A 27,155-nucleotide genomic window follows, 5' to 3' on the forward strand; every position below is an offset into this window, starting at 1 on the left:
AGAGTGTATGTGTCAAGGAATTTATCCATTTCTTCTAGATTTTCTAGTTTATTTGCACAGAGGTGTTTGTAGTATTCTCTGATGGTAGTTTGGAATTGAACAATGAGAACACATGGACACAGGAAGGGGAACATCACACTCTGGGGACTGTTGTGGGGTGGGGGGAGGGGGGAGGGATAGCATTAGGAGATATGCCTAATGCTAAATGACTAATGGGTACAGCACACCAGCATGGCAAATGTATACATATGTAACTAACCTGCACATTGTGCACATGTACCCTAAAACTTAAAGTATAATAATTTTTAAAAAAGCAAAAATAATAATAATAATAAAATAAAAATTAAATCTTGGCTGGGCACAGTGGCTCACGCTTGTAATCCCAGCACTTTGGGAGGCGGAGGCAGGTGGATCACGTGGTCAGGAGATCAAGGCCATCCTGGCTAACATGGTGAAAGCCCGTCTCTACTAAAAATACAAAAAATTAGCAGGGCACGGTGGCACACCCCTGTAGTCCAAGCTACCTGGGAGGCTGAGGCAGGAGAATCACTTGAACCCAGGAGGTGAAGGTTGCAGTGAGCTGAGATCGTGCCACTGCACTCCAGCCTGGGCAACAGAGTGAGACTCTGTCTCAAAAAATAATAATAATTAAATCTCATTATATCCTTCCTCCATTCCTCATCCTCTCCAGCTCCTTATTTCCCTTAGAGAAAAATTAAGCCTTAAGTCTTCAATGACCCCACATGCCCTCCATGATCCGCCTCCCTCCTTCTTCCCCATCTCCTCCTGTCCCCCCATGCTCTCTTCCCTCCAGCCACACTGGCCTCCCTGCTCTCGCTTTGAGGTGCCAGGCACACTCCTGCCTCAGTACCTTTGCACTGGCTGCTGGCTCTGCCTGGAATGCTCTTCCCTGAGATAGCCACCCAGCTCCCTCCCTCACCTCTCCAGGTCTTTGTTCAAATGCACCTTTTCAATCAGGTCAATGGTCCAGCAGATATAAAGAGTATATTGTCAGCTCCCTGAACACTGATCAACTTTTCATCCTTATCACCTTCAAACATTCTACATACTTTCCTTATTTGTTGCTTTTTCATCTTTCTGCCCTACTAGAATATAACTTCTCTAAGAGCAGGGAAATTTTTTTTTCCGCTAATGAACCTAAGTACTTGATCAAAGTTTCCATAACTTTTACTCCCTTAAAGCTTGCAACTAGGCAGGGCCTCATAATTGCATATCTGTTCAGCTGGCCTTTCCTAAAAGTGGTAATATACCTGTCCCATACATCAGATATTCACAAGAGGTCAGGAGAGGGGAATATGCCAACACAAGCAAAAAGTTAGAAAAATAATTGCTATGGGGAACTCACTGTCCTCAATCTTTCAGCAATAATGAGAAGGAATGTTTGTAGAGGGTTTTGCAGTTTAGAAAGAACTTGCAGTTCATTTTCTCACTTGAGCCTCTCTGCATCCCTGTGAATTATGCATTAGTATTGTTACGCGTACTTTACGTGTGAAAAAACTGACGCTAGGAGAGGCCCGAGGTCACTCAACCAGCAAAGGCTCAGGGAGAAGGAAAATGCTGGTCTCAGGACTGTTTGTACCAACACCACGCACCTGCCTTGCCAGAGCAATCAACACAGATGTAAGTGTCAGTGGGATTAACCATTTCAGAGAGCATTTGGTGCTGTTGTTTATTTCTTTCTGCTTGTCTTTTTACCCTTCACTGTAAAATAAATAGAGGAATCACAGAAAGAGGAATCTACACTAAAGAAATGTGTGATTTCATGAATTATTATACAATGAGCCTTGTAAACTTTGCAGCCAACCCAGAAGACCCCCATGGTCCCCATACCATCCCCACACAGCCCCTCTCTCCCATCAAAAGTAACCATTATCCCAGCTTCTTCGGTAAAAGTTCTCTTGCATTTCTTTAGTTTCACCATCCAGATGTGTATCTTTAGACACAACAATTGTAGTCTTACTCATTTTTTTTTTTCTTGAGACAGGATCTCTGTCACCCAGACTAGAGTGCAGTGGCACGATCAAGGCTCACTGCAGCCTTGACCTCCTGGGCTGAAGCAATCCTCCCGCCTCTGCCCCGAAGTAGCTGAGACTACAGGTGTATGCCACCATGCCTGGCTAATTTTTGTATTTTTTTTTTTTTTTTTTTTTTGTAGAGATGGGGTTTTGTCGTCTTGCCTAGGCTGGTCTCGAACTCTTGAGCTCAAGCAATCCACCTGTCTTGGCCTCCCAAAGTGCTAGGCTTACAGGTGTGAGCCACCACACCCAGCTGCCTTACCCATTTTTTGAAAACTTGCTCTGAATTTTAAGTCTCTTAATGAACTGATTTCCTGGCCATTCTTTCTCTTCCTTACAATGTATCTAATGAAGAATCTAGGCCTTTAGACCAGTAGTATACCCCACAACTGCAGTGTGTGTGTGTGTGTGTGTGTGTGTGTGTGTGTGTGTGTGTGTGTGTGTGTGTGTGTGTGGATGAGCAGGTGTGGGTGTATGTGCACATACACATAAAAAATATTCCTTCAGTTTATACTGATATTTTAAATTCAAATTCAGAACTAAAGGGTTTGTACTTAATCTCTTTTATATTACACCTGTATATCCTGTCTTCCATACCAAGAATCCACACTCTCAAAAGCATAAGAGATGATAGAATCAGAGTATTCCACAATTATTCATTTGCTTTATCCCTTATCACACACACAACAGTCTCAGAATATTAACACTAGCACTACCACTTATAAAGACTAATAACAGCAAACAATGTTCCCCCTATTTTGTAGTGGTTGTAACATACATTAATTGTCCATCCACACAGCCAGCACATGTCATCCTCTCTCCCTGTTAACCTTCATGTAGCCCTAGTCCTGCAAGTTCATATGTAGTTAGTGCTCACCAACAGTCCTTATGACTCTCTGGTCATTTGGGTTGTTGAAAATCATTTTTTAGTAGCTTTCTGAGGAGGGTCTCACGAGAAGAGTATTCTCAGAAGGTTTTCATGTTGATAACAGTTTATTGTGTCCTCTTACACTTAACAGTTTTATTGGATTAAAACCTTGTCTTTTTATTTCTTTTCTTGAGTATATTAAATATGTTACTCCATTTTCTTCTGGCACAAAGCAATATAGTGAAAGAGTCTAATGATAATGGAATGTTCTTTCCTTTATAAGTCAAGAGCTCATTTTTTCCTTCTTTTTCTTTAAAGTCCAATAATGGCATTAGAGTGTTTTGGTGTTAGTTGTTCTGCATTGATCCTCTCAGAAGCACAGTGAGTTCTTTCAATACATAATTTCAAGTACATATTTTTCAACTTCAAGAAATTTTCTTTGCAGTATTGCTTTTAGTGCTAGGTTTTGATGGTCTTTCTCAGAGGCTCCTATTACCCATATTTTGGATCCTCTTTGCCTGTTTAATCTTTATGATGAAATGATTATCTTTCTTATTTCTAACTCTTAAGTCAATAAATCTTGAGTTCTGTCACCACATTCTGAGTTTTTCTCATTTATATCTTGCATATTATTCTTAATGTCTTTTAATTCCTTTTGAAAAGATGTTACAGTTTTGATCTGTTTATTTTAAACATCTTTTCCCAGTATATAAGGATGTTATTCTGCTCTTCTTTTCATAAGTTACTATAGTAACTTAGCATGGAATTTAATCTTGATGTTTTTTGGTTGCTCATCTTTGTGTGAATTCAATTAACCTGAATTTTTAGAACTGTTTTTACATAGTGTTAAATATATATTTGTATACATTGTGTTATTTATGTTAAGTTATATATAGAGAGGCTAGCTTTCTGAGATTTTCTGGCTGTGTTTTCTTGCCCTGTTTTTATCTAAATAACCGTTCTCTTCACCTCCATGTCCACATGATTCTGCTCCAGCAGTTTATCCTCACAGTGGGGTCCTATCCAGCTAGAAAGTTCCGGCTGGCCAGCGTCAAGTGTTCTCGAGGATCAGACTCCTCCAGGCTTTCAGACCTTACCAAGGGCTCTGAGCATTTCTCTACAATCACAGCAGGGAAAATACCCTACTCTAATCTTCTCTTCTCTGGTTGGCCCATCATGCTTTCCAGTGAATAGCTGTTGGTTATTTTGTGGGTTCTCCTTTTCCAAGGTCTGACACCCTGATTCTTCATTCCAATTTATCTCCCAAGAAGCTGATAACACACAAGTCTTGTAGCTACTGGCAATGTGTCCCCACCAACTAAATTTCAGAGGTTATGAAAATATCTTGTCATCTAGCTCTTCTGTAAATATTGTTCATTAATTTTGTTTGGCTATGCAGATATTCTGTCTGTTTTCACATGGGATTTAGGAAGATCTAAAAACTATGTGGCGACTGCACCGCCGGCTTCCAAAAATCCTCTACTTGTTTTTTAAAAGAGGAGTGTCTAACCCAATTTGAAATTCTTGAATTGGTAAATTATATTATGTCATGCTATATTATATTGTATTATATCATATCGTATTATATCGTATCTCACATATATATAAACATTAGTAGGGACACTTTTATGTTTCTGTAAGCCAAAAACCTGTCCTGAATCTCTCCCCAGTCCAGCAGGCCAGGGCAGTATTTTCCAGTTTTAATGTGCATGTGATATGCCTGGGAATCTTGTTAAATTCAGGTTCCAGGCCAGTGGGTCTGGCATAAGGCCAGACATTCTGCATCTCCACCAGCTCCTGGGTGCTGTCAGTGGGGTGGTCCACAGACCTCATCTCGAGCAATAAAGGTCGAGGTGTCAGCAAGTGATTACTCACTTTTGAAAGATTGCCAATACATACCATATCTGCTTTTAATGAAGGACCACTCTTAGTAGTTTCCCAAAACATGTAGTACCCTTGTAAGAGCTCGTTCTTCTTTTTAATAATAAAAGAAACTGAAATCCAATACAGACTTCTCTGAGAGCGGTATTCTGCTGCACATTATCACAAACATTCTCTCCTTATTCCTATTATCATTTTTATAAATGATAAAATAGACTCAGATTGATTTGCACATAGGCTGGAATTGCAATGCAAACCTGAATTTTTGACTCCAAATTCCTGTCTCCTTCATCCTACATTGTGCTTGGGAGTATACAATTTCTATTTTGGTCTTTATCATCCTTACCCAATCTTTTCTCTATTTTTATCCAACTTATATATTCATTATTAAATTTTTAACAATTTCTGGCCAGGCATAGTGGCTCACAGATGTAATCCTAACACTTTGGGAGGCTGAGGCAGGAGGATCATTTGGGGTCAGGAGTTTGAGAGCAGCCTGACCAACATGGTGAAACCCTGTCTCTAGTAAAAATATAAAAAAACTAGCCAGGCATTATGGCGGACACCTGTAGTCCCAGCTATTCCCAGCTATTCGAGAGACTGAGGCAGGCGAATCACTTGAAGCCAGGAGGCAGAGGCTGCAGTGAACTAAGATCACACCACTGCACTCCAGTCTGGGCGACAGAGCAAGACTCCAACTCAAAAAAAAAAATTAACAATTTCTCTTTGCTTCTTGCAATATGATCATCAGCTTTAAGGTACTGGTTAATTACTTCAGCTTACTCTTGCCCAGAGAAATGCAGCTCTGTTACCAAATCAAGATTTGATTTACTTCATTGTCATCTTGACTCGTATTAAATAAATTATGTTAATTGGCTCTGAAAAGAATTTAGGCATGCATAGAGAATAGCAGTGTTTTTATTGGCGAGAAAAGAAATCATGACTTTTTAAAAAATACCAGACTAATGATTAAATAAATTAACAGTCCTAGGGTTCCGGAAGTGGCCTGAAGCACGTAGTAGCCCTCCTTAGAGCTCACTCTCTTTGTGTTGTAGTTTGACAGAAGCAAAGTTAAGCCTTGCTCGTCCAGTTCCCATGGAGCACGTCCAACCCCTGAAGAGTGTTCGTGGAAATGCACATCTGCAGCCCCACCCTCCGGGTCTGATTGTGTTGGGCTGGTGGGGCCATAGAAACCACATTTTCCACAAGCACTGCAGTGACTCTGACGCTCAGCCCTTGAAGGAAGTCATTAGCAGGCTCAGCCTGGAGGGAGCCCCACAAGACCTCAGGCTCCAGGAAGCAAGTGTGCCAGGTTGCATGGCCATAGCACAGAGGAGTGTGACCAGGGTGCCACTTTTCTCATCTCTCACCATGCCTTTCAGTTTTGTGCAGCAGAGATATCTTCTCTTGGCCCGACTGTAAACTCCGGCATGCTCTCTCCTGTATACATAGTCCCAGTCCAGCAGCCATTATAGTTTTCCAGCACAGATGTGGGAATGATGCAGTTTAGAAATGCAAACTTCGAGATAACTCATGTATGAGTTTGCCAGGGTTGCTATATCAAAGCACCACAGATTGCTCAGCTTAAGCAACAGGCATTTGTTTTCTCACAGTTTTAGGAGCCGGAAGTCCATGATCAAGGTGTCAACAGGGTGATTCATTCATTCTGAGGGCTGGGAGGGAGGGTCTTTCAAGGCCTCTCTCGGCTTGCAGAAGGCCCTCTCCTCCTTGTGTCTTCACTATGCCTGCCTGTCTCTATGTTCAAATTTCATCTTTCTGTAAGGACAGTCCTGTTGGATTAGAACTAACTCTAATGACTTCATCTTAACTTGATTATCTTCAAACACCTTATTTCCAAATAAGGCCACATTCTTGGCCACTGGGGGCTAGAATTTGACACCTTTGGAGGCACCCAATTCAAACCATAACAATTCATTTGATTGAAAAGATCTTTGTAATTTTTTTTTTTTTGAGGCGGAGTCTTGCTCTGTCGCCCAGGCTGGAGTGCAGTGGCATGATCTTGGCTCACTGCAACCTCCGCCTCCCAGGTTCAAGTGATTCTCCTGCCTCAGCCTCCTGAGTAGCTGGGATTGCAGGCACATGCCACCACACCCAGCTAATTTTCACACCAGCTAATTTTTGTATTTTTAGTAGAGATGGGGTTTTACCATGTTGGCCAGGCTAGTCTCCAACTCCCGACCTCAAGTGATCCGCCTGCCTCAGCCTCCCGAAGTGCTGGGATTACAGGTATGAGCCACCACCGCGCCCAGCCAGATCTTTGTAATCTTAAGTTACAACCTTTAGGAAATGTGGGCTGGAAGCCATTTAAGGAGGTTTGGTTGAATGGAATGTATCTACAGGATTTGCATGATTGCATTACCCTGCTGTGGTTTCTGCTCAGAAGGCCTCCTGTTAACATGTTTATGATGATCCCCCTTGGTTCACCAGGTGCTGAGTTTAGGAGTACCTTTCATGCAACAAGAAAATATTTTTCCCCTGACACAATATCTTGCAAACACTCTAGGAAACATCAGTATTAAGAAAGCTAATTAACATAGGATATGTAAATCGGCATAAAGTCAACATTTGGCAGGTGAATCCGGTAAGCACCTTTGACACAAAGACAAATTCCCAATCTCCTGAGTGTCTATCTGGATGAAATTCAGGACCTGGGTCTTGGCTCCTGGTGGATGTGGCTACAAGAAGCTGTCCCTTCCCCAGCCCCTCCTCCTGGGCCTCCCTGTCCCCACTCTGGGATCCCTAATTCCTCAGGGACTCTGACAGATTCCTGCTGTCTCATAGGGACCCTGGCTGTGGGCTGGCTTTTCCAGGGCATCCGCAGTTGTGCTGGCCTTCCTGCCCTGCTCCTGAGAAGCCTGAAGAGGACCTGAAGGGTATTCACAGCCCCCCACCCAGGGCTGGGGGAGAAGCAGCGATCAGGAGCAGCCCCACCGTTCCCAGCTTGAGAGCAGCTGCAGAAGGACTCGGCAGGACCTCTTCTCAGAGATTTCAAAGTGCGCAGGGACTTCAGAATGCACGGTCATCAACTGAATAAGGTTTATTTTACAGATGAACCCACCTGCTTCCCACCCAGCCTCCTCCACCTACTGCACTCCTTCCTGATTGAGTGAACAGTGCCCGCTTTGATGGCAGCCCCCAGATGGAAACAAGGGCGCTCTACTGGCCTCCCTCCTCCCCTCACACCCTACAGCGAGTCGGTCATCTCATGTGATGTGCTGGCCCCTCTGACCATCCCCACTGCTGTCCTTGGCCCCTCCCACTGCCCTTATTCATCCTTTATCGACTTCCCATGATGAATCACGACAGCCTCCTACCTGCACACCCTCCCTGGATAAACCTCCTTCCTTCTTCCAGCAGGATCCAGTCCTCAGATGGAATGTAGGACCCGAGAGGAGGCTCCTGCACTTCCTAGCTGTCAGATCTTGGGTAAGATATTCCAACCCTCTGTGTCCCAGTGGCCTCCCCTGTAAAATGAAGAGGAGGATAACAGTGCCTGCATCACTGGGCTATTGAGAGGGGGAAATGAGTTAATCTATGTAAACCCCTTCACCTAATGAGTGCTCGCTCAGGTGAAGGTAGCTATGATTACGTCCTTCCCAATGTGCTCCCAAAGTAACATCTCATGTCCATTGCAGTACTTACCATTCACAGAATAATTATTTTGTGTCTTTTCATCACTTAATAGAAGAGAAGCCTTCTGAAGGTAGGGAATCTCTTTTTCATGTCTCATGCCCAGAAGTTAGGATAGTGTCTGGAATCTACTAGGTCCTCAATGAATATATGAAGGAGAGATGTGTGGAAGAATGGATTCATAGAAAGGTGGATGGCTGAATGGTGACTAAATCCATTCAGTGTTAAAACCATTCCAGTGTTATAATCATGTTACAACCCAACATGAAACATTAAGACTTTTTGTCGTATTACTTTAGTGGTAAATGCTCAAATGTAGTTTTGTCCTAAAATTAACCACTGATAAATCTTAGAAAATTAAAAGAGAAAGTTTTGATTTAATTAGTTTTTCCTTTTTTTTTCTCAGTTCATGTTTCTGTTATAGAGGGGAAGTTTCTGAAAGTTAATAGTAGACATGACATTAAATATTGACCATGAGGAAATGTTTTCACTCTTAATTATAGAGGATGCTATCTTTCTTTCTGCAATAATAGTGTTCTTAATAAAGAACTTTAAAAAATTATTTATATAAAGGAACATAACTTTTTTTTAAAAAACAGTATTTTGTATTGTGCAAACTGCAATCTTTATATCTCAGCTCTGTCTTTTAATAATAAGGCTTGATGCATGTGTGCAAAATACAGCAAACGCAGTTTCACATGATGGCCAAAACCATCTGAACTACCATCAAACTAATCCAAACAAGGCAAGGAAAGCATTGTCTTTAAGACTTAAATGGTGTAGCCATGTTCCATTTTACAGAAATGCACTTTTAGTCTCTGCAATGGTGAATTTTATGTGATCTTATTGGTTCTGTTTTCCTGGAGAACTCTAATACAATATCTTTTGTAAAATTCTAAATGAGTTTTTTTTCAAATGCATAAATGATTAAACCTTAATTTGGGGGCAATTCCTATGAGATGAGTAACAATGGGGAAGATCTGCATCAGCATGGCGGGCCCTGACACAGCTTGAGATCACCCCAGTCTTATCTAACCCGCTTCTGTTGACTGCCTACTCCCTGTAGACACAGTACTGGCTTCTAGGTCGCCTGTGAGCAAATCTCATCAAATTCATCCAAATGACCACCAGGCATGAACCAGGATCACATTCTTAAAGGATTGCTGAGGACTTCAGAGTACAGTACTGGGCCTCTAAACACCCACATGCACCCCCCAAGTGAGGGGAGGATCTTGGCTCTATCAGCTACCACTTCCAGCTCTGCTCCTAGCAGGCGCCAACCATTTATCTGCCCCTTTGGGAAACTCCTTCCAATCACGTGGTTCCACTGGGAGCTGCCATCTTCCTCCAGAACCTGACTCCCTGGCCACAGTGGTGGTCTAGGGCTGAAATGCCCACCTGGCTGATCACAGGGCTCCAATCTCTGCTCACAGGTGACTGATCCAAATGTAAGAACCTACACACCATGATTCAAGCCATCTTTTCCCAGGATTTTCTACCAGGAATCAAGGGAAGCCAGTCAGTTCTTCTCGAGTGGCCAAGATGGGCTGATGTGAGCAGCCAGGTCTCCTGCCCTGTGGGGCTGGGAGGAGAGAGAGCAGCCCACTCCGAGGGGCACTGACTAGGAAGAAGGACAGAGCCCAAATTCCACCATTGCCAAGGCCAGCTGGGCTTTCCTCCCTGAGGGGGGTCACAGGAGACAACTGCCCCTTTGCTGGAGCTACTTGGGTTGGGTCTTCATTGGCAGAAATCAAAGAGTCACTCTGATTAGTTCTAAACTACAGGAGCCATTCAGTCTTCTGGGCCTCAGTGTGAACTGGGAATGGCCACACCTCCCTTGAAATCTTAACACTTACGGTGGAGAGTGAGCTGAATGCGTGTGAACTGTGCACACATTACCTTCCCCATGGATCCTATGAAGAGCAGATAAGAGTTTATAACCCAGAGAAATAGGAAATGTGTCAGATGTTTACTTATTTTTCTAATCATAATTATGAAAGTTGAGGTTACTTGGGATCCTGTTGTACTAGAATGAGGGATGTGATTGGATGGATTACAAAGCTCATGCGTGCACACATAAAACCAACGTAAGCAGACAACCCCTTGAGATGGTATATGCATGTCCTAGAACGACTATGACAAAGGACTGTAAAACTGGGTGACTTAAAACAACAGAAATTTGTTCTCTCACGGTTCTTGAGATGGGAAGTCCAAAATCAAGGTGTCATATGGCCAAGCTCCGTCTTAAGGTCCTAGGGAGGAATCCTTGCTTGGAGGATCTTAGGCAAGAAATAGCACCTGGTGGCTCCAGGTGTTCCTTGATTTATGGCGGCATCTCTCCAACCTCTGCCTCTGTCCTCACACAGACTTCTGCCCTCTGTGTCTGTGTCTTCACGGGGTATTTGTGTGTTCGTTCTGTCTCTCTCTCTGTCTTTTCTTATAAAGACACCCGTCACACTGGAGTAGGCCCACTCCAATCCAGGATGACCTCATCTTAACCAATTACATTTGTAGCAGCTCTGTCCCCAAACAAGGTCACATTCTGAGGAACCAGGGTTTGGACTCAGGCACATCTTTTGGGGACACAATAAACCCACTATGATGGTGCACTCATTTTCCAAACTTCTTAGTGACAAAAAGTAAAGTAGTGGTAAAGTCACCACTGCAGCAAATGTCACCCTGGTCAGACACCAGAGCACACCGCTCCCTGCTTCAAGCCATGCCCTGGAACATCAGGGGAAAGGATGAGATTGGGGTCATGGAAGTCCTCAGACGGGGCTCCCAGAAGAACCCCAGCAGCCACCACAGAAGGGTTACGCCTGCCTTTACCTCTGGGGCTCCAAGTGCAGGTCTGCCTGAGACAAGACAACACACTCAGATCTACAAAATCAGTGGAGTCCTCTTGTTCCTCTTAGGTTTATGCAAAGCCAATTCAAGAGTCTGGCCAACTCGTTCCTCTCTGAATGAAGTGAGCTTTGGAACATGACCCACCATTTGAGAGTTAGTCATGGGGTGGTGACTGCCAGACACAATTCTACCCCTCCCTTTCCTTTCTAAAATAACCCCAACCCCTGTTGGTACAGCCAGGTACAGAGACGGCCTGCGAGCCTATCCCAGCCATCACAGCAGCAATCACAGGGTTCAGTCCAGGGCTGGCCATGACCCCCGAGCCGTCACCTTTCCCAGGACAAATGCATGTGTGCTGGTAGCAACAGTTGCTCTCTCCTGCAGTTTCAAGTTGGGAGGCTGTGACGTTGGGACTCGATTCACCCTCTTCCTCCCCTGAGAAGAAGGTTTGCCCTGGTCTTACTGAGGCCCTGGCCCCTGAGCCTGGTTCTGCAGCCCTGCTGGCTCTCCATAGCTCCCATGGTGCTCTGTTTCTACTCCTGAGACTTTCAACCTATTTGTACCTTAGTTCTGATACAACCTCCAGTGTCACTCCTATTGAGACTTGCCCATAGAGCTGGCCCTAGAAGTGGACGCCATCTGCCAAGGACAGTCCCCACTCCAGCCACTACCACCTCCCTTCATCACCTGCCCCACAAATACTTTAGGTGTAATACATTTTAAACTAATTTAACATTAATTAAGGCTAGGCACTGTGCTCATGCCTGTAATCCCGCATTTTTCAAGGCCAAGGTGGGAGGATTGCTTGAGCCCAGGAGTTTGAAACCAGCCTGTGAAACATAGTAAGACCTCACCTCCACCAAAAAGCAAAAAAATTAGCTGGGCATGGTGGTGCGTGCCTGTAGTACCAGCTACTTGGGAGCCTGAGGCTAGAGGATTGCTTGAGCCCAGGAGGTCGAGGCTGCAGTGAGCTGAGATCACACCACTGTACTCCAGCCTGAGTGATAGAGTGAGATCCTGTCTCTAATAAATAAAATAAATTAACAATAATTTTGCTTATCTCCTTAGCATTCAGTTAGTTAATTGGGTAAGCTTTTTTTTTTTTTTTTAAGTTAAGAGAAGTTCAAATGTGGTTTCTTCTGTTCTCCCACTTTGAAAGCCTCCCAGAACTCTTGTTCTTACAGCTGTCCTCAAATCAGGGAGGCATTTCCCATAGATCCTTTGCTGGATATAAATATTTTAGGCCTCACAGTGGATGCTCCGTGTAGCTGTTTGAAAGACTCTTTTAAGAGGATCAGATGCGCTTTCTTATGTTTTAGCTTTTGCTCTCTTTTCCTCCCAATAACCTCTGCCCCTCAGCTCATGCCAAGAAGAGCCTGGGAAGCAGAATGAAGTCACAAAAGGAAAATGTGCAGGAGTTGGGAGGGAGCACCCGCACCCCTTTGCAGGGGGTACTTACTGGCTGGGGGAATTCAGCGCTGATAAAAAGAGATCTGTGCTGGGAGGCTCTTCGCCCAGCTGCCGGCTGGGCCGCCTCTCTCTCCACCTTCCCACAGCCTCGCTGAGGCCCTGACCAGCTGCAGATGCTCACAGCACAGTCAGGCTTTGTGGAACCAGAAAATTAGTGAGTCAAAGGACCAGAGAATTAGAGCAAGTATGTTAATTGGATATGAGTATAGGCCTCAGTGGAGGGCTGCCAAGTCCCCTTTCTCCCTGCACCCTCCATGCCATCCTTACCAGGAGCCCGGAGCTCCCTGCTGTGAGTGCTGCATTAGCCCAGCTCCTACAGCGCGTGATCCTGCACCAGGCCATGTGTTTGTATCCACTGTCTCCTACTAACCCCACCTAGCAATCCCACCCATCTCCATTCTGAATATAAGCTAAGTGGCTTGTCTACTTTACCCAGCTAGTGCGAGATGGAGCTGGGATCAAGATCAGGTCTGTCTGCCCCACAGCCTGCACTCTGCTTTCTCCTGGGACAGGCCACCAACTTCACTGCGTTACCTGCTGGTGGTCATCATCCTCTTAGCCTGGAGAGTTCCACTTGGAGATGGGTGTAATTGAAAGCCTCCCAGAACTCTTATTCTTACAGCTGTCCTGTAAGAGCTGTGGCTGGCCCTGCAATGGAGATGACTGAGTGGTAGGGGGCAGGGGGTGGATTTTGCCCCACAGGAGAAATTTGGTAATACCTAGAGACAATTTGGGTTGTCCCAACCTAGGAGTGGGGGGTTGCTCCTGTAATCTAGTGGGTAAAGTTCAGGGCTGTTGGTAAAAATCCTACAATGCACAGGACACCTCTTAAACAACAATTATTCAGCTACAATGTTTCCATCTTGGTGAGGTTGAGAAACCCTGCCCTACAAAATTCTGCCAGAACAAAGTGCCTACCAGCATCCAAAATTAGCCAAAAACATGGCTAAAAGAGAGCAGGGACAGTTCTATTTATTCATTCATTTGACCTGTATCTACCGAGTGCCAGCTAGGAGCCAGGCGCTCCTCTTACTGCTGGGGGTTTAATAATGAACCTGACAGACAAGTCCATGTCCCCCACCCCCCAACCGGGGCCGATGTTCTAAGAGGGGTTAGAGTGGAAGGCAGAAATAAAATGAATAACAAGACACTGATAAGGGCCATTCAGAGCTTTGCAATGGGGTGGTGTAAGGGGTGGGATGAGATGTCTGATTTTGAGCTGGGGGTCAAAGTGGCCGCCTGCAGAGGTGACATTTAAGCTGAGATCTGAACCACAGGAAGTAGTCAGTCACAGACCAAACAGGAGACAGGGCTTCCTAGAAAGAAGAGAGGGTTACTGCAAAATCTTTAAGATGGGAAGGAGCTTGCTGTATCTAAGGAACAGACAAAAGGCTGAAGTAGGACAGGAGGAAGGTAGGGAGGTGGATGGGACAAGATAAATGGGGCTTCTGTATGCCAGCCAGGGATAAGGGGCTCAGAATTTCAGTTCAGTGCAAGGGAATCAGCTAGAGGGTTGGGACAGGAGAATGATGGGCTCTGATTTGCCTTTTCAAAGAATGCTCACTGCTGTAGGGAGAATGAATTAGATGGCTTTAAGGGTGGAATTGTGTCTTCCCAAAAAAGATAGATTGAAGTTCTAGCCCCCGCAGTACTTCAGAATGTGGCCTTGTTTGGAAATAGGGTCTTTACAGAGATGATCAAGTTATAATGCAGTAATTCAGGTGAGCCCTTATACAATACAACTGGCGTCCTTATGAAGAGGGGAAATTGGGACAGAGACAGACACACATAGAGGGAAAATGATGTGAAAATAATGGCAGAAGCCAAGGTGATGCTCCTCTAAGCCAGCAAACTCCAAAGATTGCCAGCAAACCCCCGAGGCCAGGAGAAGGTCCTGGAACAGATTCTCCCTCATAGCCTCAGAAGGAAGGCCCTGACCTCGAACTTCCAGGCTCCAGCACTGAGAGAGTAAATGCCTGTTGTTTACTCCACCCAGTTGGTGGTGATTTGTTACAGCAGCCCTGACAAACTAACACAATGAGCCAGAAGCAGCCATATCCGTGTAGGTGGTTACCAGGGTAATCCAGGTGGGAAGGGATGATGGCTTGGACAATATGACACAGTGGGGGACAGAGAAGAGCAGAGCTATGACATGTTTCAGAAACAGGACTCGCTTAGAGAGGGGTGAGGGCAGGACAGGAACTAGGTAAGTTCTGTATTTGGCTTCAGCAAAGGAGAACTGGAAGAGAAACGGTCCAGGTGGGGGATAAGGGAAGCCTTGGAAATGAAGCAGTGGGTTGGGGCCAATTCCATTTCAGTGCACCCTTGACGTCTCCTCTGCTCCCACCCCCCACACAGCTGTCAGCAGGCAGCTGGATTTAGTCGATGAACTGGAGATCCAAGGACAGGGCTGGAGAGACGGACTGAGGAGTTCCTCATGATTTATTCTAATGGATCCTCCTTCCCACTTGGATGTTTTCACCACTAACCGGGCCACTGGCAGGGTGAAGGGTGAAATTGCTGCTACAAAGCAGGCCAGGTCAACCCGAAGATTGGCATGCATACCATTGAGCTCTTCCTGAAAGTAGCAGCCGACTTCTTTTTCTTCTGTCCTCCTGTCCTCTAGAACCAGGATCCCCAACCCCTGAGCCACAGCCACAGACCATGGCCTGTTAGGAACTGGCCGCACAGCAGGGAGGAGGGCAGCAGGCTAGAAAGCATTCCCGCCCGCGCTCCACCTCCTGTCAGATCAGCAGCATTTGATTCTTATAGGAGCTTCAATCCTATTGTGAACTGCACACAGGAGGGATCTAGGTTGCACGTTCCTTACGAGAATCTAATGCCCACAGCCCCACTCAACTCACCCCACCTCCCCCAGCCAACATGGAAACACGGAAAAATTGTCTTCCACAGTCCCTGGTGCCGAAAAGACGCTGCTCTAGAAAAGCCCAGTGCTGGGCTCTGCTGTCCAGTAATGAACTGGAGAGCAGGAATATTGAGAAGAGGCTGGAGGGGGGCAGAGTAATGGGAAGGACAGGGACAAATGCCCATGCTGAGACTGTGTCACGCCCACTCTGCAGTGTAAATGGACTTCTCCCCAGAGGAGAACAGACTGCCCTCCAGGACCTTGGGAGACAAGGGAGCACGGTGACTTGCAGTTTCTGGAAATTTGCAAATGTGCCTGGAAATGCACCTGGCCTGTCTTGGAGAAGCAGCTCCCCTGATCTTTCAGTCACATCTGTCAATGACAGTGGCCAGGTCCCTTCGGTACCACCATCACTTCCACTGCATTGAAGTCCCCACGATATGCCAGATTGCCTGCCCCCTCATGTGACTTTCTGGACTCGAGAGGCAAACTCCCTCATCATGGGGACTAATTTCGTATAGTTAGTGACCTTTTAAGAAAGAAATGGCTCAGCCTTGTCTCCGTAATACAACACTTGTTGAACTCTTCAGGGAAATAGCTAGGTTTTATTCCTGCTTCAAATGCAAGCAGCCAAGGAGCAGAAGTGGAAGCAGGAGAGAAAATGAACATTTTCTGACCATCCGCTATGCACAAAGCACTGTGCTCAGAGACGCTATGTGTATCCTTCATGGAAGCTTCACAGTAATCCTTCCATAAGGGCATCAATTGAGCTATTGAGAACTGAAATTCAGAAAGGCTGAATAACTTGCTCAAGTAACCTAAAGATAAGTGGTGGGGAGGGGAACCCAACTCTGAGGTCATCTTAAATGCCTAGGGCCATGCAACTGCTGCCTGGATGGTTCTAAAGACATGTGACACTGGCCTCACCTGCCAGCAAAGTCCTGTTTTGAAAGCTGTGGCTGGTGAACAACTGTGGCCTCCTTTTTGTCACACGATTTAATAGTCACATGATAGTCATGGATGTGCCTCTACATGGCCGCCCGCTCTCTGCCAGGGTGATCTTAGTGTTAGGATTTGTGTTGGGGCTGCCATGTCTTTGTGACATCATCCCCACCTGCTGCTCTGCTGGGACCAGGCTGCCATGCCCCTCATCCCGCTTTGGCAATATCTAGATTGCAGGCCATACAGAGACTTACACAACCTAACTAACCTTGCTGTTTGCCTTTGGTTGGTGAAGTTCCCTTTTCAGCAGAGTAGAGGATGGTCAACAACACAGATCGTTGTTTAAACTAGCCAACTTTGTAATGTAATCTGAAGGCAAATAGAGGAGAAATAAATGTACTGTCATAGACAAGGTAGAGAAAACTGTCTAGCATATGTGACTGAAATGTAGGCCACTGATCTATGTCTTCCAGGTACAGTTTAGAAGTGTTTGTAAGTCACTCTTGGTTCTGAGCCAATGCAAAATTTTCTCTGACATACTCGCAGTTTTCTCAGTGAATCTCATTGTGAACTAAGTCTTTCTTTTATGTAACAAACACATATTCCCAGATACTGTTCTAAGTGATTTACAAATATTAACTCAGTAGGCCTCATAATAAAGCTAAAAGGTAGGTACAGTAAGGTACATTAAGGAAACAGGGACAGAAAATCATCCAAGTTCATCAGGGCCCAAAACAAGCTCCACTCTGCTGCCCCTAAAATGAAAGAAGGCCAGGCGCGGTGGCTCATGCCTGTAATCCCAGTACTTTAGGAGGCCTAAGTGGGTGGATCATTTGAGATCAGGAGTTCGAGACCAGCCTGGCCAATATGGTGAAACCCCGTCTCTACCAAAAATATAAAAAAATTAGCCGGGCGTGATGGTACACGCCCGTAGTCCCAGCTACTTGGGAGGCTGAGGCAGGTGAATCGCTTGAACCTGGGAGGTAGAGGTTGCAGTGAGCCGAGATCACGCCACTGCTCTCCAGCCTGGGTGACAGAGTGAGACTCCATCTCAAAAAACCAACAATAAAATAAAATAAAATAAGGAGGGAGAAGGGGAGGGGGAAAGAAAGAGAGGAAGAGAAGGGGGAGGAGGGGGAGAAAGAGCAGAAGTCTCTATTTCTTAAGTAAATTGCAGGGAATGATTCTGCAGAGTTCTTCATTATTTTCCCCTTATAATAAATCTTATTCATTTTTCTTTTCTCTCTTTCCACCCTGTCTCTGCACTACTTCACTCCTTAAGCAGAAAAACTCTGCCTTCAGGGCTAACAGTCACCACGTCTACTGCTTTGGCTCTGAAAAATATTCTACAGCCTATTAATAAACATGTCTCCATTTTTGGATTAAATTATTACTCAAGGCACACAGAACAAATAGAATTGTTTGAGGTTTGGCAAATAGTACCTCTCTTAAGATGTTAAGTGACAAGATCATACCTGATAGATGAAAACAATTAGATGCAATGGAGGAACAGCTCCAGTCTACAGCTCCCAGTGTGAGCAACACAGAAGATGGGTGATTTTTGCATTTACAACTGAGGTATCGGGTTCATCTCACTGGGGCTTGTCAGACAGTGGGTACAGGACAATGGGTGCAGCCCATGGACCATGAGCCAAAGCAGGGTGAGGCATCACCTCACCCAGGAAGCGCAAGGGGTCAGGGAATTCCCTTTCCTAGCCAAGGGAAGCCATGACAGATGGCACCTGGAAAATCAGGTCACTCCCACGCTAATATCGTGCTTTTCCAATGGTCTTAGCAAATGGCACACCAGGAGATTATATCCCGAGCATGGCTCGGAGGGTCCCATGCCTGCGGATCCTCCCTCATTGCTAGCGCAGCAGTCTGAGATCGAACTGCAAGGCGGCATCGAGGCTGGGGGAGGGGTGCCCGCCATTGCTGAGGCTTGAGTAGATAAACAAAGCGGCCTGGAAGCTTGAACTGGGTGGAGCCCACCACAGCTCAAGGAGGCCTGCCTGCCTCTGTAGACTCCACCTCTGAGGGCAGGGCATGGCTGAACAAAAGGCAGCAGAAACTTCTGCAGACTTAAACATCCCTGTCTGACAGCTTTGAAGAGAGCAGTCATTCTCCCAGCATGGAGTTTGAGATCTGAGAATGGACAGACTGCCTCCTCAAGTGGATCCCTGACCCCCAACTAGCCTAACTGGGAGACACCTCCCGGTAGTGGCCGACTGACACCTCATACGGCCGGGTGCCCTCTGAGACGAAGCTTCCAGAGGAATGATCAGACAGCAACATTTGCCGTTCTGCAATATTTGCTGTTCTGCAGCCTCTGCTGATAATACCCAGGCACACAGGGTCTAGAGTGGACCTCCAGCAAACCCCAACAGACCTTCAGCTGAGGGTCCTGACTGTTAGAAGGAAAACTAACAAACAGAAAGGGCATCTACACCAAAACCCCATCTGTACGTCACCATCATCAAAGATCAAAGTTAGATAAAACCACAAAAATGGGGAGAAACCAGAGCAGAAAAGCTGGAGATTCTAAAAATCACAGTGCCTCTTCTCCTCAAAAGGAACACAGCTCCTTGCCAGCAATAGAACAAAGCTAGATGGAGAATGATTTTAACGAGTTGAGAGAAGAAGGCTTCAGACGATTGGTAATAACAACCTTCTCTGAGATAAAGGAGGATATTCGAACCCATGGCAAAGAAGCTAAAAACCTTGAAAAAAGATTAGACGAATGGCTAACTGGAATAAACAGCATAGAGAAGACCTTAAATGACCTGATGGAGCTGAAAACCATGGCACAAGAACTACATGATGCATGCACAAGCTTCAGTAGCTGATTTGATCAACTGGAAGAAAGGGTATCAGTGATTGAAGATCAAATGAATGAAATGAAGCAAGAAGAGAAGTTTAGAGAAAAAACAGTAAAAAGAAATGAACCAAGCCTTCAAGAAATATGGGACTATGTGAAAAGACCAAATCTATGTCTGATTGGTGTACCTGAAAGTGACGGGGAGAATGGAACCAAGTTGGAAAACACTCTGCAGGATATTATCCAGGAGAACTTCCCCAATCTAGCAAGGCAGGCCAACATTCAAACCCAAGAAATACAGAGAATGCCACAAAGATACTCCTCAAGAAGAGCAACTCCAAGACATATAATTGTCAGATTCACCAAAGTTGAAATGAAGGAAAAAATGTTAAGGGCAGCTAGAGAGAAAGGTCGGGTTACCCACAAAAGGAAGCCCATCAGACTAACAGCGGATCTCTCAGCAGAAACTCTACAAGCCAGAAGAGAGTGGAGGCCAATATTCAACATTCTTAAAGAAAAGAATTTTCAACCCAGAATTTCATATCCAGCCAAACTAAGCTTCATAAGTGAAGGAGAAATAAAATCCTTTACAGACAAGCAAATGCTGAGAGATTTTGTCACCACCAGGCCTGCCTTACAAGAGCTCCTGAAGGAAGCACTAAACATGGAAAGGAACAACCGGTACCAGCCACTGCAAAAACATGCCAAATTGTAAAGACCATTGATGCTAGGAAGAAACTACATCAACTAACGAGCAAAATAACCAGCTAACATCATAAGGACAGGATAAAATTCACACATAACAATATTAACTTTAAATGTGAATGGGCTAAATGCTCCAATTAAAAGACGCAGACTGGCAAATTGGATAAAAAGTCAAGACCCATCAGTGTGCTGTATTCAGGACACTGAATACATGTGCAGAGACACATATAGGATCAAAATAAAGGGATGGAGGAAGATCTACCAAGCAAATGGAAAACAAAAAAAAAAGCAGGGGTTGCAATCCTAGTCTCTGATAAAACAGACTTTAAACCAACAAAGATCAGAAGAGACAAGGAAGGCCATTACATTATGGGAAAGGGATCAATTCAACAAGAAGAGCTAACTATCCTAAATATATATGCACCCAATACAGGAGCACCCAGATTCAGAAAGCAAGTACTTAGAGACCTACACAGAGACTTAGACTCCCACACAATAATAATGGGAGACTTTAACACCCCACTGTCAACATTAAACAGATCCACGAGACAGAAATTAACAAGGATATCCAGGCATTGAACTCAGCTCTGCACCAAGCAGACCTAATAGACATCTACAGAACTCTCCACCCCAAATCAACAGAATATACATTTTTTTCAGCACCACACCACACCTATTCCAAAATTGACCACATAGTTGGAAGTAAAGCACTCCTCAGCAAATGTAAAAGAACAGAAATTATAACAAACTGTTTCTCAGACCACGGTGCAATCAAACTAGAACTCAGGATTAAGAAACTCACTCAAAACCGCTCAACTACATGGAAACTGAACAACCTGCTCCTGAATGACTACTGGGTACATAACGAAATGAAGGCAGAAAGAAAGATGTTCTTTGAAACCAATGAGAACAAAGACACAACATACCAGAGTCTCTGGGACACATTTAAAGCAGTGTGTAGAGGGAAATTTCTAGCACTAAATGCCCGCAAGAGAAAGCAGGAAAGATCAAAAATTGACACACTAACATCACAATTAAAAGAACTAGAGAAGCAAGAGCAAACACATTCAAAAGCCAGCAGAAGGCAAGAAATAACTAAGATCAGAGCAGAATTGAAGGAGATAGAAACACAAAAAACCCTTCAAAAAAATCAATGAATCCAGGAGCTGGTTTTTTGAAAAGATCAACAAAATTGATAGATCACTAGCAAGACTAATAAAGAAGAAAAGAGAGAATAATCAAATAGACGCAATAAAAAATGATAAAGGGGATATCACCACTGATCCCACAGAGATACAAACTACCATCAGAGAATACTATAAACTCCTCTACGCAAATAAACTAGAAAATCTAGAAGAAATTGATAAATTCCTGGACACATACACCCTCCCAAGACTAAACCAGGAAGAAGTTGAATCTCTGAATAGACCAATAACAGGCTTTGAAATTGAGGCAATAATAGCCTACCAACCAAAAAAAAGTCCAGCGTCCAGGACCAGACAGATTCACAGCCGAATTCTACCAGAGGTACAAAGAGGAGCTGGTACTATCCCTTCTGAAACTATTCCAATCAATAGAAAAAGAGGGAATCCTCCCTAACTCATTTTATGAGGCCAGCATCATCCTGATACCAAAGCCTGGCAGAGACACAACAAAAAAAGAGAATTTTAGACCAATATCCCTGATGAACATCGATGCAAAAATCCTCAATAAAATACTGGCAAACCGAATCCAGCAGCACATCAAAAAGCTTATCCACCACGATCAAGTTGGCTTCATCCCTGGGATGCAAGGCTGGTTCAACATACGCAAATCAATAAACGTAATCCATCATATAAACAGAACCAAAGACAGAAACCACATGATTATCTCAATAGATGCAGAAAAGGCCTTCGACAAAATTCAACAGTCCTTCATGCTAAAAACTCTCAATCAATTAGGTATTGATGGGACATAACTCAAAACAACACGAGCAATTTATGACAAACCCACAGCCAATATCATACTGAATGGGCAAAAGCTGGAAGCATTCCCTTTGAAAACTGGCACAAGACAGGGATGCCCTCTCTCACCACTCCTATTCAACATAGTGTTGGAAGTTCTGGCCAGGGCAATCAGGCAGGATAAAGAAATAAAGGGTATTCAATTAGGAAAAGAGGAAGTCAAATTGTCCCTGTTTGCAGATTACATGACTGTATATTTAGAAAACCCAAGTCTCGCCCAAAATCTCCTTAAGCTGATAAGCAACTCTCAGGATACAAAATCAATGTGCAAAGTCTCAGGGTACAAAATCAATGTGCAAAAATCACAAGCATTCTTATATACCAATAACAGACAAACAGAGAGCCAAATCATAAGTGAACTCCCATTCATAATTACTTCAAAGAGAATAAAATACCTAGGAATCCAACTTACAAAGGATGTGAAGGACCTCTTCAAGGAGAACTACAAACCACTGCTCAACAAAATAAAAGAGGACACAAACAAATGGAAGAACATTCCATGCTCATGGATAGAAGAATCAATATCGTGAAAATGGCCATACCGCCCAAGGTAATTTATAGATTCAATGCCATCCCCATCAAGCTACCAATGACTTTCTTCACAGAATTGGAAAAAACTACTTTAAAGTTCGTATGGAACCAAAAAAGAGCCTGCTTTGCCAAGACAATCCTAAGCCAAAAGAACAAAGCTGGAGGCATCACACTACCTGACTTCAAACTATACTACAAGGCTGCAGTAACCAAAACAGCACGGTACTGGTACCAAAACAGAGATATTGGCCAATGGAACAGAACAGAGCCCTCAGAAACAATATCACACATCTACAACCATCTGATCTTTGACAAACCTGACAAAAACAAGCAATGGGGAAAGGATTCCCTATTTAATAAATGGTGCTGGGAAAACTGACTAGCCATATGTAGAAAGCTAAAACTGGATCCCTTCCTTACACCTTATACAAAAATTAATTCAAGATGGATTAAAGACTTAAATGTTAGACCTGAAACCATAAAAACCCTAGAAGAAAACCTAGGCAGTACCATTCAGGACATAGGCATGGGCAAGGACTTCATGTCTAAAACACCAAAAGCAATGGCAACAAAAGCCAAAATTGACAAATGGGATCTAATTAAACTAAAGAGCTTCTGCACAGCAAAAGAAACTACCATCAGAGTGAACAGGCAACCTACAGAATGGGAGAAAATGTTTTGCAATCTACCCATCTGACAAAGGGCTAAGGTACAGAATCTACAAAGAACTTAAACAAATTTACAAGAAAAAATCAAACAACCCCATAAAAAAGTGGGTGAAGGATATGAACAGGCACTTCTCAAAAGAAGACATTTATGCAGCCGACACATGAAAAAATGCTCATCATCACTGGCCATCTGAGAAATGCAAATCAAAACCACAATGAGATACTATCTCACACCAGATAGAATGGCAATCATTAAAAAGTCAGGAAACAACAGGTGCTGGAGAGGATGTGGAGAAATAGGAACACCTTTACACTGTTGGTGGGACTGTAAACTGGTTCAACCATTGTGGAAGACAGTGTGGCCATTCCTCAAGGATCTAGAACTAGATATACCATTTGACCCAGCCATCCCATTACTGGGTATATACCCAAAGGATTATAAATCATGCTGCTATAAAGACACATGCACACGTATGTTTATTGTGGCACTATTCACAATAGCAAAGACTTGGAACCAACCCAAATGTCCATCAATGATAGACTGGATTAAGAAAATGTGGCACATATACACCATGGAATACTATGCAGCCATAAAAAATAATGAGTTCATGTCCTTTGTAGGGACATGGATGAAGCTAGAAACCATCATTCTGAGCAAACTATCACAAGGACAGAAAACCAAACACCGCATGTTCTCACTCATAGGTGGGAATTGAACAATAAGAACACTTGGACACAGGATGGGGAACATCACACACCAGGGCCTGTTGTGGGATGGGGGAAGTGGGGAGGGATAGCATTAGGAGATATACCTAATGTAAATGACAAGTTAATGGGTGCAGCACAACAACATGGCATATGTATACATATGTAACAAACCTGCACGCAACGCACATGTACCCTAGAACTTAAAGTATAATAAAAAAAAATTAGATGCAACAAAAGACTGCAATAAATTACTGCATTAGAAGACAGACTTCATTTTTATTCTGAGACCTCTGACCAGTATCAAGAGTAGATGAAATGCATTCCTTTAGACAAAAGATAAGGTGTCAGAAAATTCTGCCTTGAGGCTGGGGGTGGTGGCACACTCCTGTAATCCTAGCCCTTTGGGAGGCTGAGGTGGGTGGATCAGTTGAGGCCAGGAGTTCAAAACCAGCCTGGCCAACATGGTGAAACCCTATCTCTACTAAAAATACAGAAAAATTAGCCTGGTGTGGTGGTGGGTGCCTGTAATCCCAGCTACTTGGGAGACTTAGGAAGGAGAATTGCTTGAACCCAGGAAGTGGAGGTTGCAGCAAGCAGAGATTGTGCCACTACACTCCAGCCTGGGCAACAGTTAGACTCTGTTCAAAAAAATAATAATAATAAAATAAAATAAACAGAAAAAACTAAGAAAATTCTGCCTTGAGTCTAATTAATGAATTGACATGTGCTGGAATGAAAGAGGAGAGGATCCCCTATAATAAAAATTTTTCTTCAAAGTTGTTAGCAGCCATTTGTCATACTGTCTCATATCTGAAACCTTGGATTATACATTTTATCATCGTTTGATACTTTTATGTCCTCCCCTCTGTAAGCATTCTTCCTCCCCTGCTTACTCAGCCTGAATCCTGCTATTTAGCAAATAAGTTACACTTTTCTCAAAGCCCCTACTCCCTGTATCCCTGTCCTGCTATATTCAAAGAAAATTTCCACACCTTGGCCTAGACCTACAGTCTGCCAACTTAGTTCCTGGATTCCAATTCCTAAAAGTCCTAAATTGTAGATTTCAGCCACAATAAGTTCATGGTCTCCAGCCTCTGCCACACCTGAGTGCTTTTTTCAATTCTTTTACTTATTCTTGGCTAGCTACAGTGTTGGTAGAATATTATCCCCCCAAAGATGGCCACATCCTAATCCTTGAAATCTGTGAACATAGTAGCTTACATGGCAAAAGAGATTTTGCAGCTGTGATGAAGTTAAAAACCTTGGAAGATTATCCTGGGTTATTTCATAGACCAGTGTATTTGCAAGGGTTTTTCTAAGAGGGAGGCAGGAGGAGAGGCAATGGTGGAAGCAGGGGCCAGAGACAGAGACACTGGGAGATGCTACACTACTGGCTTAGAAGATGAAGGATGGGGCCATGAGCCAAGGAATGTGAGAGGCCTCTGTAAGCTGGGAAAGGCTAGAAAACAGATTCTCCCCTAGAGCTTCCAGAAGGAACACAGCCGGGCCAACACCTTGATTTTAGCCAAGACAGACCCATTTTGGACTTCTCGTCTCTGGAATAAATTTGTGTTAAGCAAGCTGCTAAATTTCTTGTAATTTGTCATAGTAGCAGTCGAAATCAATACAGTTACTTGTCCCATTTCCCCAGGAAACACACTACATATTGCTTCTCTCCTCACCAGTTCCAGCGCCTCATGCACTTCTTAGTGGATCCCACCTACTATTTCACACACACACACAAAAATAAACCAGATATTCCTTCATCAGTTTGTCACAGATCCAGCCCCTACCTTTGCCACTTATGCACACAAATGCATCTGTTCCTTACCCTGACTTTCATAAAGAACCACCATTTGGTTTTATTGATTTTTCTCTATAGTTTCTGTTTTCGATTTTATTGATTCTGCTCTTTACCAACTTTTTTCATCTTTTGGCTTTAGAATTAATTTCCTTTTTTTAATTTCTGAGATTTCTTACAGTGGAAACATAGATGATTGGTTTGAGACCTTTCTTCTTTTCTAATATAAGCACTTTAGTGCTATTAATTTTCCTCTAAGCACTGCTTTAGCTGTATCCCACAAAATGTGATATGTTGTGTTTTTATTTAATTCAAAATATTTTTTAAGACTCCCTGTGATTTCCTTTTTGACCATGGTTATTTAAATGCTTCTTGTTTAATATCAAATATTTCAGGTTTTTCCAGGTATTTTCTGTTACTAATTTCTGGTTTAAATCTATGGTGATAAGAGAAACTCTTCCTTTCCATACTGTTTTTTTGTCTCTCTGCCAATAAGCGTGCTCATGTTTCACCCATTCTTAAAAGGACACCCATTCTTTGATCCTATTTTACCATACCTACTATTCTCTAACTTCCTCCTGTTCTTCTTCTTTTGTCTTCAAGAGTCTCATTCTGTCACCCAGGCTGGAGTGGAGTGGCATGATCATAGCTCCCTGAGGCCTTGAACTCTTGTGTTCAAGTGATCCTTTCACCCCACCTTCCCAAGTAGCTGGAATTACAGTCACCCGCTATCAGCCACCATGCCTAGCTCCTGCTTCGTAAGCTTCTCAGAGGAATAGTTTACACTTGCTGCCTCCCCTTTCTTCCTCCCCACTTATTTCTAAACCACACAGTGTTCCTTTTGCTTCCTTCTACTTTCCCAAGCCAGGACCTCTGGACTTTGTTTGCTTCCATAAATACCTATAGCCTCCTAAGAATTGTTATTTTTGTTAAAAATAGCCAGAGTCCATTTATTTGCTTCTAACCAAGAATTCTGACTGAGGTAGATTATGAACACTACAATCCTTTCCCAATTTCACCATCTAATCACCATAGCAACCACATCCTTTGATACATAGCAGCAGATGCAGAGACATGGTGTTAAACAGGCAAGTGAGAAGAATATTTCAAGGAGGGGGAGGAGGTAATGAGTCGGGTCACATTCTGGTGAGAGGTGGAGTAAGATGAGAGCTAAAAATGGCCATTTTGTTTGGCAATGTGGGAGTCAACAGTGGGGTAGTTATAAAAGTCATCATACAAACTGGGATCATTTTGAGAGACAAAGGAATCACAATTAATTAAACCAGAGCCACAGACCACAAGCCAAGATTGTGACAGGCAAGCTGAAACATGTAGTCTTCCATTTTCTACGAAACACTTA

This window comes from Gorilla gorilla, chromosome 11, assembly GCF_029281585.2.
Source record: "Gorilla gorilla gorilla isolate KB3781 chromosome 11, NHGRI_mGorGor1-v2.1_pri, whole genome shotgun sequence".
In the NCBI taxonomy this organism is placed as follows: Eukaryota; Metazoa; Chordata; class Mammalia; order Primates; family Hominidae; genus Gorilla; species Gorilla gorilla.